The 17,562-nt window shown below is 39.4% G+C and overlaps 2 long non-coding RNA genes across 3 annotated transcripts in view; one reads left to right on the top strand and one right to left on the bottom strand.

Annotated features, from left to right (window-relative positions):
* LOC137630882 (uncharacterized) overlaps positions 1 to 11,547 on the top strand; it is a 57,552-nt gene extending 46,005 nt beyond the window's left edge. Inside the window, exons 6-8 of the long non-coding RNA XR_011041790.1 lie at positions 7,690 to 7,861; positions 11,172 to 11,259; positions 11,305 to 11,547. This is a non-coding gene — a long non-coding RNA (uncharacterized lncRNA). The remainder of the gene's footprint in view (positions 1 to 7,689; positions 7,862 to 11,171; positions 11,260 to 11,304) is intronic.
* Positions 11,548 to 11,662: 115 nt separating this feature from the next.
* LOC137630883 (uncharacterized) overlaps positions 11,663 to 17,562 on the bottom strand; it is a 46,276-nt gene continuing 40,376 nt past the window's right edge. For both annotated transcript variants that reach the window (XR_011041792.1, XR_011041791.1), the window contains exon 3: positions 11,663 to 12,200. This is a non-coding gene — a long non-coding RNA (uncharacterized lncRNA). The remainder of the gene's footprint in view (positions 12,201 to 17,562) is intronic.

Raw genomic sequence — 17,562 nt, forward strand, 5'->3', positions numbered from 1 at the left:
AAATAAATATGATATCTTGTCTGCTGATGTTTCTAATCAACTAGAAGGTAAATTGAACCAATCAGAAATTCAAGTTGAGGTCCACCATCCTCCTCAACAATTAGATCAAAAGGACACAAAGAAAAAGAGGAACACAAAACCCACTATATCAAGATCCTCTTTAGAGATACCACCGGGAAATATTGTTAGATCAAATATTGCCAATGGGAAGACTTCCTCTAAGGTGTCTTCCAAAATATAAACCATAGTTTTTTTCCTCCATTCTGCAATGGAATTGCCAGGGTTTAAATGCGAAATATGAACAACTTGAGCTCCTCATACGTGAGCACTCCCCTATAACTGTATGTCTACAAGAAAGCAAGCTCGATGCCAATACTCCTTGTTCTCGAGAGCATGTTAGCTATAGGACGCCATATGATCAACGAGCAGGGAGCCCTAGGGGAAGTCTTATATACATTCGTTGAGATGTTCCCCAAATATCTTTGTCTATCTGTACCCCTCTGCAGGCAGTGGTTGTACAGATTGATATAGGGAGAAAATACAATCTGTTCTCTTTACTTGCCTCCAAATGATAACATCTCGTATGATAATATAGTAGAGGTGATTAAACAACTCCCACAACCTTTTCTCTTACTAGGAGATCTTAATAGTAGACATCCTTTATGGGGTGATGTTTTGGCAAACGCAAGGGGTAATATTATATCATCAATTTTGGAGAATTAAGATATCGGACTCCTTAATACAGGAGAGGCCACACATTTTCATGTTCAGACATGTACCGTGTCCTGCATTGACCTATCAGTTGCAAGCTCTAACTGTTTTCTCGATTTTAATTGGAGAACATTAGATGATTGGCATACTAGTGATCATTCACCAATCATTATAAACACCAACAATGGTCCACCTTTACATAGATCACCTCGATGGAATCTTGATAAGGCGGACTGGGATAGATTTCGGGAGTTAAGTGAAATTGAAGGAAATGCAAAACAGTTTGAAAGTGTTGATGATGCCATAGACTTACTTAATGGAACTCTTCACACAGCAGGAGTTAATTCCATTCCCAAACCAACAGGGATATTCAGATGACGACCAGTCCCCTGGTGGTCATCAGAACTAACTGCCCTGCACCGAGCCACAAGAAAGTCTCTAACTCGATTGCTCATGCGCCGTACTGAGGAGAATTTAGTCATATAAGAAATGTAGAGCACAGTTCCGTCATGCCATGAAAGAAGCTAGGCGCCAGTCTTGGATGTAATTTGTTTCCTCCATAAACATTAGATCACCAATATCATGTGTGGAGGAAAGTCAAAAAGATAGCAGGCAAATTCACCCCAAACCCACCACCAGTGTTAAAGGTAAATGGCCAGTATATGTCTGGAGCAACCGAAGTTAGCAATGCCCTGGCTGACCATTTTTCAAATGTATCTTGGAAGTGTAAAGCAGTTCCTGGTCACCAGTATAGGAGCATAGAAGAAAAGAAAGTTTTAAATTTCGCAACAAGAAAGCAAGAGTCATACAATTCTCCTTTTACTGAAAGAGAATATGATTCTGCTCTTGCTACGTGTAACGATACAGCCCCTGGACCTGATGGAATTCCATATGCAATGAGTAAACACGTACCTTTTAATACAAGGTTATTTATTTTAAGCATTTTTAATAGAATATGGCATGATCATAGTTATCCAAGTGTTTGGGAACTAGCCATTATTTTAGCCTTTTTAAAACCCGTAAGGACAAGTTTTTAGCAGCAAATTATTGGCCAATTGCATTGACATCTTGTTTGTGCAAAATCATAGAGAAGATGGTCATTGTAAGACTGATATGGTACCTTGAAAAGAAGGGTATTTTATCACCCATTCAATGTGGATTCAGAAAAATGCACTCAACGACAGATGTGCTGATATGACTTTAGTCCTCCATTTGTGAAGCCTTTGCTTCCAAACAGCACCATGTGACAGTTTTTTTTTTTATTTTTTTTATTTTTTTTATTTTTTTTTTTTTTTATCTTGAAAAGGCTTATGATACCACATGGAGATATGGTATACTTGAAAGAATCCATGAGTTCGGATTAAGAGGAGAGCTACCACTATTTTTTCAGTCATTTCTTTCACATAGAGTTTTCCAAGTGAGAGTTGGGGAAACTCCTATCAGAGTAAATGACAGTAAGGAGGAGTTCCGCAGGGTAGTGTGCCGAGTGTAACCCTTTTTGCACTAGCAATTAATGGAATATCCTCAGTCATTCCCCGGGATGTTGTCGCAAGATTATTTGTGAATGATCTCTCCATATCATTTGCTGGAGCTAGAATAGCAATGGTTGAGAGAAAAATACAACTCTCTATTGATAAAATTATCCATTGGGCCGATATGAATGGATTTAAGTTCTTGACAAGTAAAATTACAATTGTCCATTTCTGTCGTATCAGGGGAGTACATCCAGACCCGGATATATACATCAAAGGTCAACGAATCCCATGTGCAAGTGAAGCTAAATTTTTAGGGTTGATATTTAATAGTAGGATTACATTGGTTTCTCACTTAAAAGCATTAAAAGCTAAATGTCATGAGGCTCTGAATCTATTAAAAGTATTTTCCCCATACATCGTGGGGGCCAGACCGCAATACTATTTTAAAATTATACAAGGCCTTGATTTTTCCCAAAATTAGTAACGGATCCGAAATATACTCCTCAGCCACCCCAAGGCAGTTGAAAATATTAGATTCTATACATCATGCTGGTATTAGATTGTCCACAGGAGCGTTTAGAACCTCACCTATCACGAGTCTCCTTGTTGATGCTGGGCAGTTGCCTCTAGACCTTTACCGAATGTCCTCTATTATTCGGTATTGGTTTGGATTGCAAAGACTCCCTAATTCTTCAGCCTTTCAGACTGCAAGCCTTGTAAGGCACTCAACATACTTTGAGTTGCACCCAAAATCTCAAACTTTTGGGTTTTGGGTGAAACAATTATTAAACAATCTGGATATAATTAGAATTAAGGTGCTTCCATTCAAGGTATCATCAACGCCTCCATGGAAATTAACTGACGTATCTTTTTTTAAATACTTTATTGGAGTTAAGAAGAATATGACTGACTTAGAATCCAGGTCTCTTTTTATGGAACATATTGCAGACCATAGGGGATCGACTTATACTGATGGCTCCAAATCTGATGCTGGCATTGGATTTGGAGTACATAGTAATGATTTTAATTGTAGAGGTGCACTTCCTCTAACAGCTTCCATATTTACTGCTGAACTGTATGGCATACTAACTGCTATTGAGGAAATAGCTTTGGAAAAGGAGGGTAATTTTACAGTTTTAAGTGATGCGAGGAGTGTCCTTCAAGCTTTAGAAGTTTTTAATTCTAGTAACCCTCTAATTTTAAAGATTCTAGAAAGTCTCTTCATTATTGGAAGGAAAAGTATAATGTTTCGATTTTGTTGGGTTCCAGCACATGTAATAACTTAAGAAATAGATATCTGTTTGAGGCTTGAGGTGAGGATTGCAGGTTCATCCTTGCCAAGATTCTTGGACATGATGTGTCCTACTATGAGAGCGGCATTTTTAGATTTATTTCAGAAGCAGGTCTTCTGAAAACTATTTAACTCTTATAATGACTTCTTAACTTCTATGGTTTTAATTTAGTTCTCTTTTATTTTTCATATATAATAAATGCTATCAGCGTCAATGACCATAGATGTTAGGATGCCAGAAAACTTTCAATCAATCTCATACTTGTCAGTGCTCTCCAGCTTGCAAATGCTCTCATGCACATCAGCGTTCTCCTGCGCACCAGCGCTCCTGACGACGCTGCTGCTAGTCCTCGGACTTAGGCCTTCAGCCTTGGATTCTTTTGTGGATGGCTAAAGGGCACATCCCTGTTCCTGCATCACACCGACCTTCAGACCTGCCTTCTCTGTTCCTGTTTCATGATGCTTCCAAACATCCACTTGCCCCCGAGAGCGTGCGTGCCTTAACAGCGTGCCAGACCTTCAGCTGGGCGCCAGCGCTCTCCAACCCACCGGTGGTCATCAGTGCACCAGCGCTCACTAACATTTCGTCAGTGCTCTCCAGCATGCCAGAGCATCAATGCTTTCCAGCGCTCACCAATGCCCCAGCGATCTCCTGATTGCCGGCCCCCTCCAGCACGTTCTTGCTGTTCGAAGCACCAGCATTAGCCAGCTTGCCACCGCTTGCCAGATCATCTACGCTCGCCAGCGCTCTCCAGCTCGCAAACGCTCTCGTGCACATTGGCGTTCTCCTTTGCACCAGCGGTCTCCCTTGCACAAGTGCTCTCCTGTGTGCCAGCTTTCTCCTGAACGCCAGCGTTCTCCAGCTCGTCAGCGCTCCCCTGTGTACTTGCACTTCTACGCTACCTGCGCACCAGCATTGGCCTGCTCACCAATGCTCTCCTGCACAGCACTTTCTCTTTTCCTTTTGGTTATTTCTTTTATTCTCCAATGTCTTCTTCTTGGGCATGAACTTGTTGACAACTTTTGCTTGTTTGATTATACTTTTGCTGCTTCTTTGTATTTGGCATAGTGTGGGATGGACGGCATGCCATCTCAACCTGTACCAATTTAGATGCCATCACCCTCTGGCAGACCCCATTGGGTGCAGACTTAGTCCCATTGGGTGCAGACTTAGTTTGTTAGAGTCGTACTCCAGTGATCTGGTTTTAAGTCGTCCATATTTGCGGGTAATGGGTGATGCCAGGCTTTGACATTGTCGGTGGGAGGGTTTAACTCCCCCCCCCCCCACCCCTGACCAGTGTACGGCCACCTAAAGAGAGGCAGCCCCCCTCTAGTAGAGGACTTGTCCCTGCTGAAGCCTCTTCTCGTATTGGGCCACGGGATATGAGGACTGACAGCCTCACCTTGAAAATATTTGAGAAGAGCTGGGAGTGGAACACAGACAGGCATACTGTATTGCTTTTATAGACCTAGAGAAAGCATTTGATTGAGTGCCAAGGCAAAAGATATGGGATACAATGAGAGAGAGATATGGGGTTCCTGAAAAACTAAAAAGACCAATTTTACAACACCTATCAAAACATCAGATCCAGAGTGAAAACAAACACTGAAAATGGGGACTGGGTTGAAATCCAATCAGGAGTACGGCAAGGTAGTGTTCTTCCCCCTCTACTTTTCGTATTGTTTATGGATAAATGGATGAGACCACAAAATCCTGATGAGAATATGACCACTGATCTAATATATGCTGATGACCATGCAGTTGTAGCAGAAACTAAAGAGGACCTTCCACAGAGAATGGCTGACTGGAATAACATCTTAACATCAAATGGCATGATTAGCAAGGAGAAAACTGAGATTATGCACCTGTCTCGAAACCGGCAGAAATAAATATTAGAAGAGCAAGCATTAAAACAGTGCAGAAACTTTTAACTATTTGGGAGCTGTATTTGGTGATCAAAATGACCCTAAGCTGGAAATAACCATTAGAGTACATCAATTTAATAATAACTTTTATTTACTATACTGTATCCACTTTTGAGAGATAGGAACATAACCCCCACAAAGTAAAAACACTTACATCATACCTCTCCATACTGAGGCCAATTCTAACCTACGGCCATGAGTCTTGGATGTTAACATCAAATACTAGAAGCCAGCTCCAGGCATCAGAAATGAAGATACTGAGATTGATAAAAGGTGTCACAAGACTAGACAAACTTCAAAGTGAAAACATCAGGAGGGAATTAGGAGTGGAGGGAATTTTAGACTTTATTGAAAGAGGACAAGTATGATGGTTTGGACACTTCACAAGAATGGAAGAAGAACGATATCCAAGGAAATTTTTGGAATAGAGACCACAAGGCAGAAGACCAGTTGGTAGGCCAAAGATGAGGTGGATGGAAAATATTGTGAGAGGAATGAGGAGAGGTATAACTTTCCAAGAGATTGAAGAAGAGAAGCTGTATGAAGGTCGTCAGCAGTGGAGACAGTTTCTGAAGCAGGGCGACTGACAGGCTTGAGAAACTCCCCCTGGCACTTTGTGAGCAAATAGAGAAATCCCCTCTGGTTAAATGCCACCCTTGTTTTAATAACAATTTTGGGTAGTAGGTTGGCCAGGGCACCAACCACCTGTTAAGATACTACTGCTAGAAAGTTATTGGGTCCATTTACTCTGGTTATAGCTCATTTTTCTTGTCTACACATATACCAAATAGTCTGGCGTATTCTTTCCACATTCCCCCGTCCTCATACACCTAACAACACGAGATCACCAAACAATTCTTCTTTGCTCAAGGGGTTAATTACTGTTCCATAATTGTTCAGCGGCTACTCTAATCTTGGTAAAGGTAGAAGAGAGACTTAAGCTATGATAAGCAGCTCTTTTAGGACACCCCAAAATCAAAATATTGTTCTCTTAGTTTTATGATAGTGCCATAGCCTCTATACCATGGTCTTTCTTTGTCTTTGGGTAAAGTTCTCTTGCTTTTTTGAAGTTCTAGTTTATGTATATGAAATATCTATTTTAATGTTGTTACTGGTCTTAAAGTGTTTCAGTAAATACGTTTTGTTGGTTATGGTTAATGATGAAATGTAAACAAAATTATGGTTTCTATTTTAGGGGGCATGTACAGAATAAGCATGATTTAAAATTGTCTATGTAATCAATTTTGGACTTCAAATGATACAGCAAAAGCTAGTCTACATATTGGTGGTTTTGTAATTCACCAAGCTCCTTATACAACAGATATCACGAAAATTTATAAAAATTTGAGGTCTCGCACATGGTACGGCATTTACAACCATCCTGGGTGTAATTTTAATCTTTTTCAAAGTAGTAAAACTAAAACCATTTTAATGTTTTATTTATTCATAAGAACAATCTATTAGTAGAAAAAATACGATATTATACATAGAAAATATTAAAAATGGTGTTTCGAAATATGCCAATTTACATTTATGCAAGGCTGCATATTGGAAACCCTACTGTATTCTTTTTTTTATATCTCGCAAAGCCATATTTATCCTTGCAAACCTTTTGTTAAATAATAGTGAGGAATTTATATTAAGGTCAGGCATTTTTAGAAACCCTTTTCTTAATACCTGTTAACTAGGTTTGAGTTTTAAACTTCTAAAACTTTGAAGATGTTACAATTCTAGATAATCCATTTAGTAATTTATGGCAAGATCCCTTACATGTATTAAATGTAGCACACAGTTAGATTACTGATACTATTATTAGGAAGGAATCAAAATTAGAACTGAAAATAGGGTTATGACAGTTATTAGTACCCAAGAGAAGGATATGTACAGAGTGCATGAAGTAAACTGGAATTTTATTGGAAAATGCCCTGGGGGTTTTTCACGAAGTTTTTTTTTTCTCTAGTGTATCCTATTTGAAGGCATAGAATTTGACATGAAAGTTAGAACACTAAATTTATCATGCCTTAGAGTTATTTAGCCAATGTTCGACAAAATAAAAACTTGCCCCAGATTAACATATCACATATAGGACTGAAATTAGGAAGACAAGGTGGAAATCTTGTAAAATTGTCTTGATATTCTTTGTAAATTGATTTGAAAAATAAATTTTTGCTAGGCCCAATAATTAGTGACTATTCTAAAGGATTATTGAAGTAATAACCACTCATTTACTCTTTAGGGGAAAAAGGTATGTGTCGTTTGATGTGATGAAATTTTTTTTTTTTCCAGGAAGTGTTATGCATTTGAAATGGCAACTCAAGAATGAGACATTTGCTCTAACTTTATGCTGGAATTATGTCCCCCTACGAGGTCAAGAAGAGAAAATCACCAATCAGGTTATCGATGACAGAGACCAGTGGGAAGCTATTGATGAAAAATCTTGGAATTTTGCCTGTGAAATGTAAGTACCTTGAATTTTTTAGTGTTATCTTTTCTTTCTGTACCATGTTTTATGCAAATAAGGAAATTAGATTTGTAATGCTATTTCTTTTGATCATTGTTAACAATTAAAGCAATACTGTACTTGGGATTTCTAAATTACTTTAGTAATAGTTGGAAAATAATGATGCCGTGTGACCTGTCCCAGGGCCAAGCTATTATATGGCCCAAATTTTGTAGGTCCATCCTTCGTACAATTGTATTTTGGTTTCCTAGTCTTTACACTATCTGTGTTAAAAATATTTAGTTCTGCAACTTACTTACACAAGATTGTAACTTTAATTATTAGTTTTCGTTTACTCTTCAACACTATGGACTTGGATAGCTTTCTCATTTTCTTTTGAAAGTTTAGATTATGCAGTAATATGATTGTTTCTTGTAGTTATTGATGGTGCTGCTTGAAAAATATTGCCATGGTTAATGGGATAAACATGTAATGTGGAATTGTTCACTTATAATATAATATAGTTGTACCCTATCTACCAACTTTGTTTACCTTTGGTCGAGATCATATGATCTGAAGGTCCCACTAATCATATTGAGAGAATGAATATAGCTTATATAATTTCTAAATTTATTCGAAATGATGAATATTACATCAGCACTAATATGTTATAGGATATAGTTTTCATACATAATTATTAGTTACCATATAAATGTGTTCTCCGTCCCTGTTCAATCTTTAATTAATTATAAAGCCTTCATATTTCATAAGACATTATTTTGTTAGTTATGGTTTATTTAAGCATGTTTTATTTTATTTTTCAATTTCGGGAGCATTTCCATAACCATCAATTTAGTTTTACTTTCGGTAGGCATCAGCGGATCCTAAGGTTACGCTGCGTTGTTACGATTATGCCAATAACACGAAGAGTTTATATAATTTTCTTAACTTATTCGAAATATCTTTATAATAAATATTACATTAGCACCAATACCAATATGTTATAGTTTATCGCAGTTTCTCTCTCTCTCTCTTTCTCTCTCTCTCATATAATTGTATCATGGTGTCCAGCCTGTTCCTTTGAATGAGAATCTGGTCATCTCTTCTCCTGTACTAAAGTACTAAGTGAAAGACAGACCCTGGTTCAATGATGATTGTCGGTATGCTTATTTTAAGAAGCAATAAGCCTATCATCTTTTGAATGGTAACGTATCACATTTAACTTGGGATAACTATACTTGGCTTAGGCCTTTTGCTCAGAGGGTTTATGCTTATGAATAAAATTTAACTATAAAAGAAACCCTTTCTGTCACAACGTAGGAACATTAGTAGTTGGTTACCCAAATATCTGCACTCCTTTGATGATGTAGCACTCTCTCCGTTCCAAAGGAAAAGGGAACTCTTTTGGCAGTAAGCGTACTAATGAGAAATTTTCATGTTCCTCATTCCTGTTTTCTTGAGGCTCTTATGAAATTTAAGCTCTCATGGTGGACCTTGATTCTTATGGAGATGTTGACTCAAATGGTAATTATCCTTATTTTATAATAACGGCAGATTTCTTGGCTCCTAACTTGTTATTTTTCCTTAGTTAGCAAGAAGAGGTTCTTTTAGCACTTGTTGAAGAATTTGCGTTACTTCATAATGTAAAGGTGTGGCTCAAAAAGTCCAGCTGATTATCCTTCAATTTCCATAACTTTCAAATGTAAAGTTCTTGCAATTTTTTTTTAGTCTAAATAGGTTTACTGAAGGTAATTATCTGTTTCCTAGTTTGCAATTTGGCTTTTGTAAAGGCCTTGGAGCATGTTATGACCTTGCTTTACAGAAGTCCTTTGATTGTTGTCAGGAAGTTTGTCTGATTAGCCTTGATTTTAGTGCCGTGTTTGAAAACAAGGGCCTCATGATTATCAACACGGTCAAACAGTTGGGAGTGGATGGGAATGTGAAATCTAGTATTCCTCATTGTAGTGTTCTTGGCTCATTACTTTTCATACTAAATACACGTTTTGGCCTGAGAAACAAACTCTTATCTACAGATTATACTTCTCTCTCAGCATCAATTTCATCCCCTGGACATAGAGCGATTGCTGAATCCCTTGATATTGTAGACCTAACTAAAATTAGTACCTGGTGCCAATTAAGGTGGGCATAAAGCCTCGTCCTAACTACACTCAGTAGGATTGCAAGTAGGTTGAGGACAGTGGTTCCTCAACTAACTGATCTCGGCATCGATAGTTTAACTCGTGTGACTTAAGATTTTAGGTGCGATTCATGATCGCAAATCTACTTTTTGAGAAATGCACTGAGGCTCTTATTTTTTTCAGTTTTTAAGTAAATGGTTTACAGTATAGACTTTTTTTCAGATTTTCAATGAACAGTATTTTCTGAAGTGTTTTGATTCTGATTTTGTCTCGAGTAATATTCTCTTGTCTAGTGGTATTCAGCTGCTGAATCTCATTTTAATTTCCAAGATAGGAACTTTAAACGGTTTATTAATTTTCTTATTCCTGATCGGGAAATTAATTTAGTTCGTATGCGTGTAGTATAAGATTCATCTTGATTCTGTCCACCCTTTACATTCGGATTTTTCTGTAATAATGAAGGTATGCAATTAATTCACGTCTTTGTAATACTCGAAGATGCAGTTAATTGTAATAGTCATGCCTACCTCATCATAATGAGGCTCAATACTACACGGTATTCTATAAGTTTTATTATCTAGTTGTAGAATGATCTTCTTAATTAGGTAGTTGAATCGATGGATATCATCAGCTCAAAACTTTCCGCTAATGTTTATGTTGATTATATGAAAGATCTTTATTACTATTCTTGAAATTCTATTTAGATTGTTCATTACTCTTGTAGTTTATTTCCCTTCCATCGTTGGCTATTTTATGTCAGGGCCCTTGGACTTATAGTATCCTGCTTTTCCAACCGAGAGGTTTGTAGCTTAGCTCGTAATAATAAAATTGGTTCTGGGTTTTGTTTGGCAATTTTTGTCTTGTATTTCTTGCTCTGGCCTTTTGAAGGAAGGTCCTTGGAGAACACAGGATAAGCCCTGTTGAGGAAGTGCCGTGTCATAACCCATTTATTAATGTATGATTCCAGTAAATTTATTTATTTTGAGTGAATAAAAAAAGAATATGAAATGAATTTCACTTTGTTAAACCTCTACAGGATATATAGTATGAACCTCTACAGGATATATAGTATGACAAAATATAGTATGACAAAAAAACGTTCTAAGTTGTAGAAATATATAAATTCAATTTGCTTCTTTTAAGATGAGAATTTACCAATTCCACTAAGTTTATGGTTGTGTTTGTTTCAGGTTGTGTAAAAAGAGATGAGAAATTTGAGCAGCAATATAGAAAGAGAAATCAAGTTGGTAGCTTCCACAACGACAATATGGCTAGGAGGTTATGTCAAGGATGTAGCTTCCACAAGGACAATATGGCTAGGAGGTTATGTCAAGGATGGTTTAGTACATAATCTAAAGATAGGTGCCCGCCAAGGACAGGCGGGAGGAGCTTGGCCAGGAGGTGCCCGCCAAGGACAGGCGGGAGGAGCTTGGCCAGGAGGTGCCCGCCAAGGACAGGCGGGAGGAGCCTGGTCAGGAGGTGCCTGCCAAGGACAGGCGGGAGGAGCCTGGCCAGGAGGTGCCCGCCAAGGACAGGCGGGAGGAGCCTGGCCAGGAGGTGCCCGCCAAGGACAGAACAAAAAAATTACCAAAAAAAAATGGAAGGGATTATTTAATGTTAAACATAGAAAAACAAATTGTCAGAAGTAAAAATAAAAAAACCAAAACCATTTTATATATTATATACTTTATTTATTAACTATGACTATAGTATACAATAGTAAATTTTTAGAACAATGTTCAGTGTTAGGATAAGGTACTTTCAAATTCATGATGCAGTAGTGGAAACATGGTGCTAATATATATTTATATAATAGCTAAGTTATTCAAGATTCCTTTTCATACATAAACCCCTCAAACGCGTGTCTTCATTAAATCAAGTTACCAATCTTTTAGGACCCTACATATAAATAATGATTTGGCAGTAATATGTATGTTCATGGCACCATGGTGGTAATTTTAAAGTATTACCAGCTACATTACTGCAACATAATTTGAAAATACCTTTTTACACACGAGTGGGTCTCTCTCTCAAGACAATAAGTAGCACGGTCAGTCCTTGGACTTCTTATTTGACAGTTCACAGTTCAATAGTAATTTTCTTTTTAATGCCGATGCAACAAGTTTTTTCTACCATGAAAAAGCATTTCTTTTCAATCAGTACAGTAGCCATCCTTGTTTAGTTACACCACCATAATCTCCTGTTGCCCAACTTGTTCCCTGAAAGTAAATTTAGAATCAATACGGGATGAAGACGATGTTCACTACAACAAAAACTACATATTAAGGATACAAATAAAAATTTTCAACAGGTTCTTTCAAATGTCCACAAATTATGCTTAAACTTTCCAGAAACATACACGGCAAACCTAAGACTGTAATTTTGTAACCTCATAAGCAGGTAATGACAGTGGAATATAAATGCTAAAATACAAAGTTATTTAACGTCAGATTTTCCAGGTCAATGATTGCCTAATTTTAACTCTTCCAAAGCTGTCCTAAATAATCATGGATGTGAAAAATATACAAATTGTGGAAAAAATAATAGTAAACGTGATATTTCAAAATGTTAGATGAAAACATTTGTGGTTAAACAGTGTTATCTTGAAAATAAACTCCTAATCAAACAAAATGTCTCATTATCTTCAAAATTGCAAAATATGCCATTCAGTAAAATAGTTTCCCACTACCTGCACCTGATACTGCTTTGCCAATAAAAAGAACTTTTGACAACTTTTATTTAATAAAGTTTCTCATTTACCAAACAAGCATTCAATTTTAAAGACTGCTAGTATGCAATTTGGCAGCAAATTATATATCCTAATCGACCTTTCATTTGAATAAGAAGGCCTATCCTTGCTTAAGACTACCTAAAGTATTTATGGAAAGTGTGTAAAATCTACTGAAAGTATTTTTCCTAGTTATACAAACCAAAGTCATTTAATCTGGCTAGTTCTGGTACTGCCTGTTACAAGCAGATGAAGAGGTATCGAGGGTATTGCAACCTCGTATGGAGATGATGAATGGAGAAGTATTAAATTAAAAGCTTTCGATCGATTTTCCCCCCCAGATGCTGAAGCCTTGATGAGGATGGGGGGGATTAGGGATCAGCAGCTGGCTCCGATGTTGGGTGGGAATAATCACTTGGCATTGGTGCCAAGCTGTTTTTGTTTCTTTAATTTTTTCTCCCATCCCCAACTCTTGGCCATGAACTTGTAGGTGAATTTGGTTCCTCTTTGGATTTGGCGCTGGTGGGATAGACGGCATGTCATCTCAAAAGAACTCAAGTACCCAACGTGCCCGAGTGAAGGGAAACTTTTATGTCAAACCTATCCCTCAGTACTGGGTCTGACGTTGACGGCTGTCATGATTGTTTGATTGATTTAAAGTTTTCAGGCATCCTGACATCTGAGGTCATTGACGCCGGTAACATTTAATTTATGTATACAAAAATAAAAAAAATAAAATAAAAAGAGTATTCAATTAAAATCATCAAAGTTGAATGTCATAAAAGTTAAATATTTTTCAGAAGACCTGCTTCTGAAATAAATCTAAAAATGCCACTTGCATGGTAGGGCTCATCATTTCCAAGAATCTTGGCAAGGATGAACCTGCCACCCTCACCTCGAGCCTCAAACAAATATCTATTCCTTAAGTTGTTATAATTGGGGCATTCGGTCAACAAATGCCTTACTGTTAGAGGTACTAAACAGTCGTCACAATACGGTTGGTGTTGGCCCTTCAGCAGAAACTCGTGTCAACCGAGTGTGACCAATACGGAGACGACAACGAGACGTCTCCCATTTTCGGGGCATCATATTATACCTCCAAGGAGATACGTCATTTGTTATCTCTCGCATTTTATTGCCATCTTGACTATCCCATTGCTGTTGCCATTTATTGCGAACCAATTTCTTGATGTCGGGTAAGAAATCATTACAGGGAATGGGATACCTTCTTGGCAGCAACTCGGATGCAGCCTCCCTAGCCAGTGAATCTGCCTTCTCATTCCCGGACACACCTACATGTGCTGGAACCCAACAAAATTGAACTGTTATACCTCTCCGTCCAATAATGAAAAGCCATTCTAAAATCTTTAAAACTAAAGGGTTATTAGAATTAAAAACTTCCATAGCTTGAAGGATACTCCTTGCATCACTAAAAAAGGGATTTTGACGAAGGAAAAATCTATTTCTGGGCGAGAGACCTGTGCCGCCCAGTGAAATGCTCCTTATGCACCATTTCAAAGGTATGTAACTGCTAATATTACCAGAGAAAAAATGTATAGGAATGCTAGGTTGAACTAGCTCGCTCACCTAATGGTGTCGGTATAGACTGGGGCGAAATACCAGAGGTCTCGTACCATTTAGACTTCTCCTCTTCGAAATCCCTCAATAGTGAGGTGCAGTTCAACCTCCCCTGCCTCGCAGACCAGTACTACTAACTCTACCCACACTTGCCCATCACTCCTTACAGCACCCTTAAGTTTGAGGTCTGATCAGGGGGGGAGCAACTAGGGTGGGTTCACTGGGCGGCACAGGTCTCTCGCCCAGAAATAGATTTTTCCTTCGTCAAAATCCCTTTTCTGGGCTCAATCCCTGTGCCGCCCAGTGAAATAGTACCAGAGAAAACGAACCCAAACTTCATTAACTATAAGGGAACGAATTAAAATCAACATAACAAACAGTGGTTTAATCAAAAGTTAACGTAGAAGACGGTCGTCTTTAATAACATCAGCATGATAAGGTATAATATCCCAGGAAGGGAAGACAAATGAACATTAAACTTGAAATAAAACCAATTAAGGTCAAACACTGAAACAAATTATATAAACTTGGACACTAAAGAAATACAGTTCGTATGGTAAGAGTAAATTGAACAATGATAATAAAATAGCAATGTTACGAACTGGGAACACCCATGGGTGTGATATAACAAACCGAACTCGGGTAGGAACTGTAAGTGAGGCAGGTAAGAGGAAGAAGGTGGAAAATATCGGATTCAGGAATTAGTTAGAAGGAATTTGTCCGGGGGATACCACGCTCCCCGCGGCTACGGTAGCGAGTTGAAGGGCCTCTAATTGTTTAAGATAGTGCCGCTTGAACACTGAGGGGGATTTCCATCCGGTATATTTAGAGAGATCTGTAAAGTTCATATGATGGAAAAAATTTATTGAGGTCGCTACCGCCCGAATGTCGTGGACGTGAGGAAAAGACTCTGGATTGGCCTGTTTAATGAAATACAAGATCTGTTGTCTGATCCCTTTCAAAGTTATAGTCCCTCCCCGCTCCCTGATGAACAAGGGTCCCGAGGTCTTATAGGAAGTCCTTGATAGAAAGGACTTTAGAGTGGTAACCGGGCATAGGGAAGGATCCTGAGGGAGAGGGATAATTTTCCAGGAGGACCATCTATTCTGAGGGTCTTCATTTTTGGCCAAGAAGACCTTGTCTGGGGAGAGGAGGACCTCTCCTGACGGAAGGAACTCTATGTGGCCTGGGTCCCTTGATAAGGCAGCTAATTCCGAAATCCTGGCGCCAGATGCTAAACTCACGAGAAAGAGAGTTTTTCTGAGTAGAGGGATATACTCACATGAATCGTTGACGGTTTCTGACGCTAGTTTAAGAACATCATTGAGAAACCAGGAAATCGAGCTAGGACGAGAAGATGGTCTCAGTCTGGCACAGGCTCTTGGGATCGAAGCTAGCAATGAATCTGTTAGATCTATATTAAAGCCGATTAGAAAAATCTTCTTCAAGGCAGACTTGATGGTAGTAATAGTGTTAGCTGCTAAGCCCGACTCAAACAAGGTTCTAAAAAAGGTTACCGTTAGGTTTAGTGTCATAAAGTCAGTATTAGAATCCTTCAAAAACTTTGCTAGTTTTTTGACCGCTGAGTCATATTGACGAAGAGTGGAGAGTCTCTTGTCAGATTCTAAAAATAAAGTATTCTGGGGGTCTATGTTAGCCCCTTTGTGTGCCGCAAACTTCATGAAGTCCATAAAGTTAGGGTGGTCTGAATGTTTGAGGAAGCGAACACAATGCACGTTTGTACTATCTGGGTCAAAGTCGGGTTGGGAATCTGGTGAGGGTGGAGATTCAGCTCCAGTAAAAGAGGAAACCAATTGCTCTTGGGCCAATTGGGGGCCACCAGGGCTACTTGACCTTTGAAGGTTCGAAGTTTGTCCAGCACTTTCATAAGTAGGTTCACCGGCGGGAAAAGGTAAATCCTTTCCCAGGTGTTCCAGTCGAGAGACATGGCATCCGTGGCGTAAGCCCAAGGGTCCAGGTTGGGGGCCACATAACATTTCAGCTTGTGGTTGGATTCCGTCGCGTAGAGGTCTACCTGGAGATCCGGCACTTGGGAGAGGATCCATTGAAAGGATTTGCGATTTAGTGACCATTCTGACTCCAACGGTACCGTCCTGGAGAGTGCGTCTGCCACAACGTTCCGAACTCCAGCCAGATGGACGGCGGATAGGTGCCATTGGTTTGAGGCCGCCAGGGAGAAGATTGCCACCATCACGTGATTGATGGGACCTGACTTGGAGCCCCCTCTGTTTAGACAACGGACTATGACTTCGTTGTCGAGGACTATCCTCAGATGTTGTTTCTTGGCCGGGGAAAGACGTTTCAAGGTTAGTAAGACAGCCATGGCCTCCAGGACGTTTATGTGAAATTGTTGGAACATTGTGGACCAAAGGCCCTGAACCTTCCTGTGTTGGGAGTAGCCTCCCTAACCTGATAGGGAGGCATCCGTGTGGATGACTATCCTTGGAGGGGGGTACTGCAACGGAACCGACTTTGATAGGCTCTTGGCGGTTGTCCATGGGAGAAGCCTCTTCCGAAGAATGGGAGGAAGGCGTGTCTTCTTGTCTCGACGTTTGTTGTTCGCTCTGGAGCGCCAAACTCGGTTGATGTCTTTCAGTTTCGCTTTCAGAAGGAGGTCGGTCACTGAAGCAAATTGTAGGGACCCTAGAATCTTCTCCTGGTTCCGTCTGGAAGTTATCTTTTCCCCGAGAAAGCGTTTGGTATTTTTCGCAATCTCTATCCTCTTGGACCTGAGGAGACAGAGTGTGAGAACGTAGGTCCCACCGTAATCCCAGCCACTGAAATCTGGTCTCTGGTGTCAGACGAGACTTTCCGAAGTTTATTTGGAATCCCAGAAACTGAAGATATTGGATCACCTTGTTTGTTGCCTTGAGACAATCCTCGACGTTGTCTGACCAGATTAGCCAATCGTCCAGGTATGCGACAACTTGGATTCCGTGGGATCGGAGTTCCTGAATGACCGATTCCGTCAGTTTCGTGAAGATTTTGGGCGCGATGTTGAGCCCGAAAGGCATCACTTTGAACGTGTAAGCCTTGTCGTCCAGTCTGAATCCTAGGAATGGGCGGAAGTGTCTCGCTATTGGAACGTGATAGTAAGCATCGGTAAGATCGATGGAGGTGGTGACGGCCCCACGGGGAAGCAAGGTTCGCACCTGCGAGACGGTAAGCATGTGAAACCTGTCGCATTGAATGGACAAGTTTAGTCGAGACAGATCGAGGATGACCCTCCGGCTGTCGGAGTCTTTCTTCGGAAC

This window comes from Palaemon carinicauda, chromosome 39 (assembly GCF_036898095.1).
Source record: "Palaemon carinicauda isolate YSFRI2023 chromosome 39, ASM3689809v2, whole genome shotgun sequence".
NCBI classification, from domain to species: domain Eukaryota; kingdom Metazoa; phylum Arthropoda; class Malacostraca; order Decapoda; family Palaemonidae; genus Palaemon; species Palaemon carinicauda.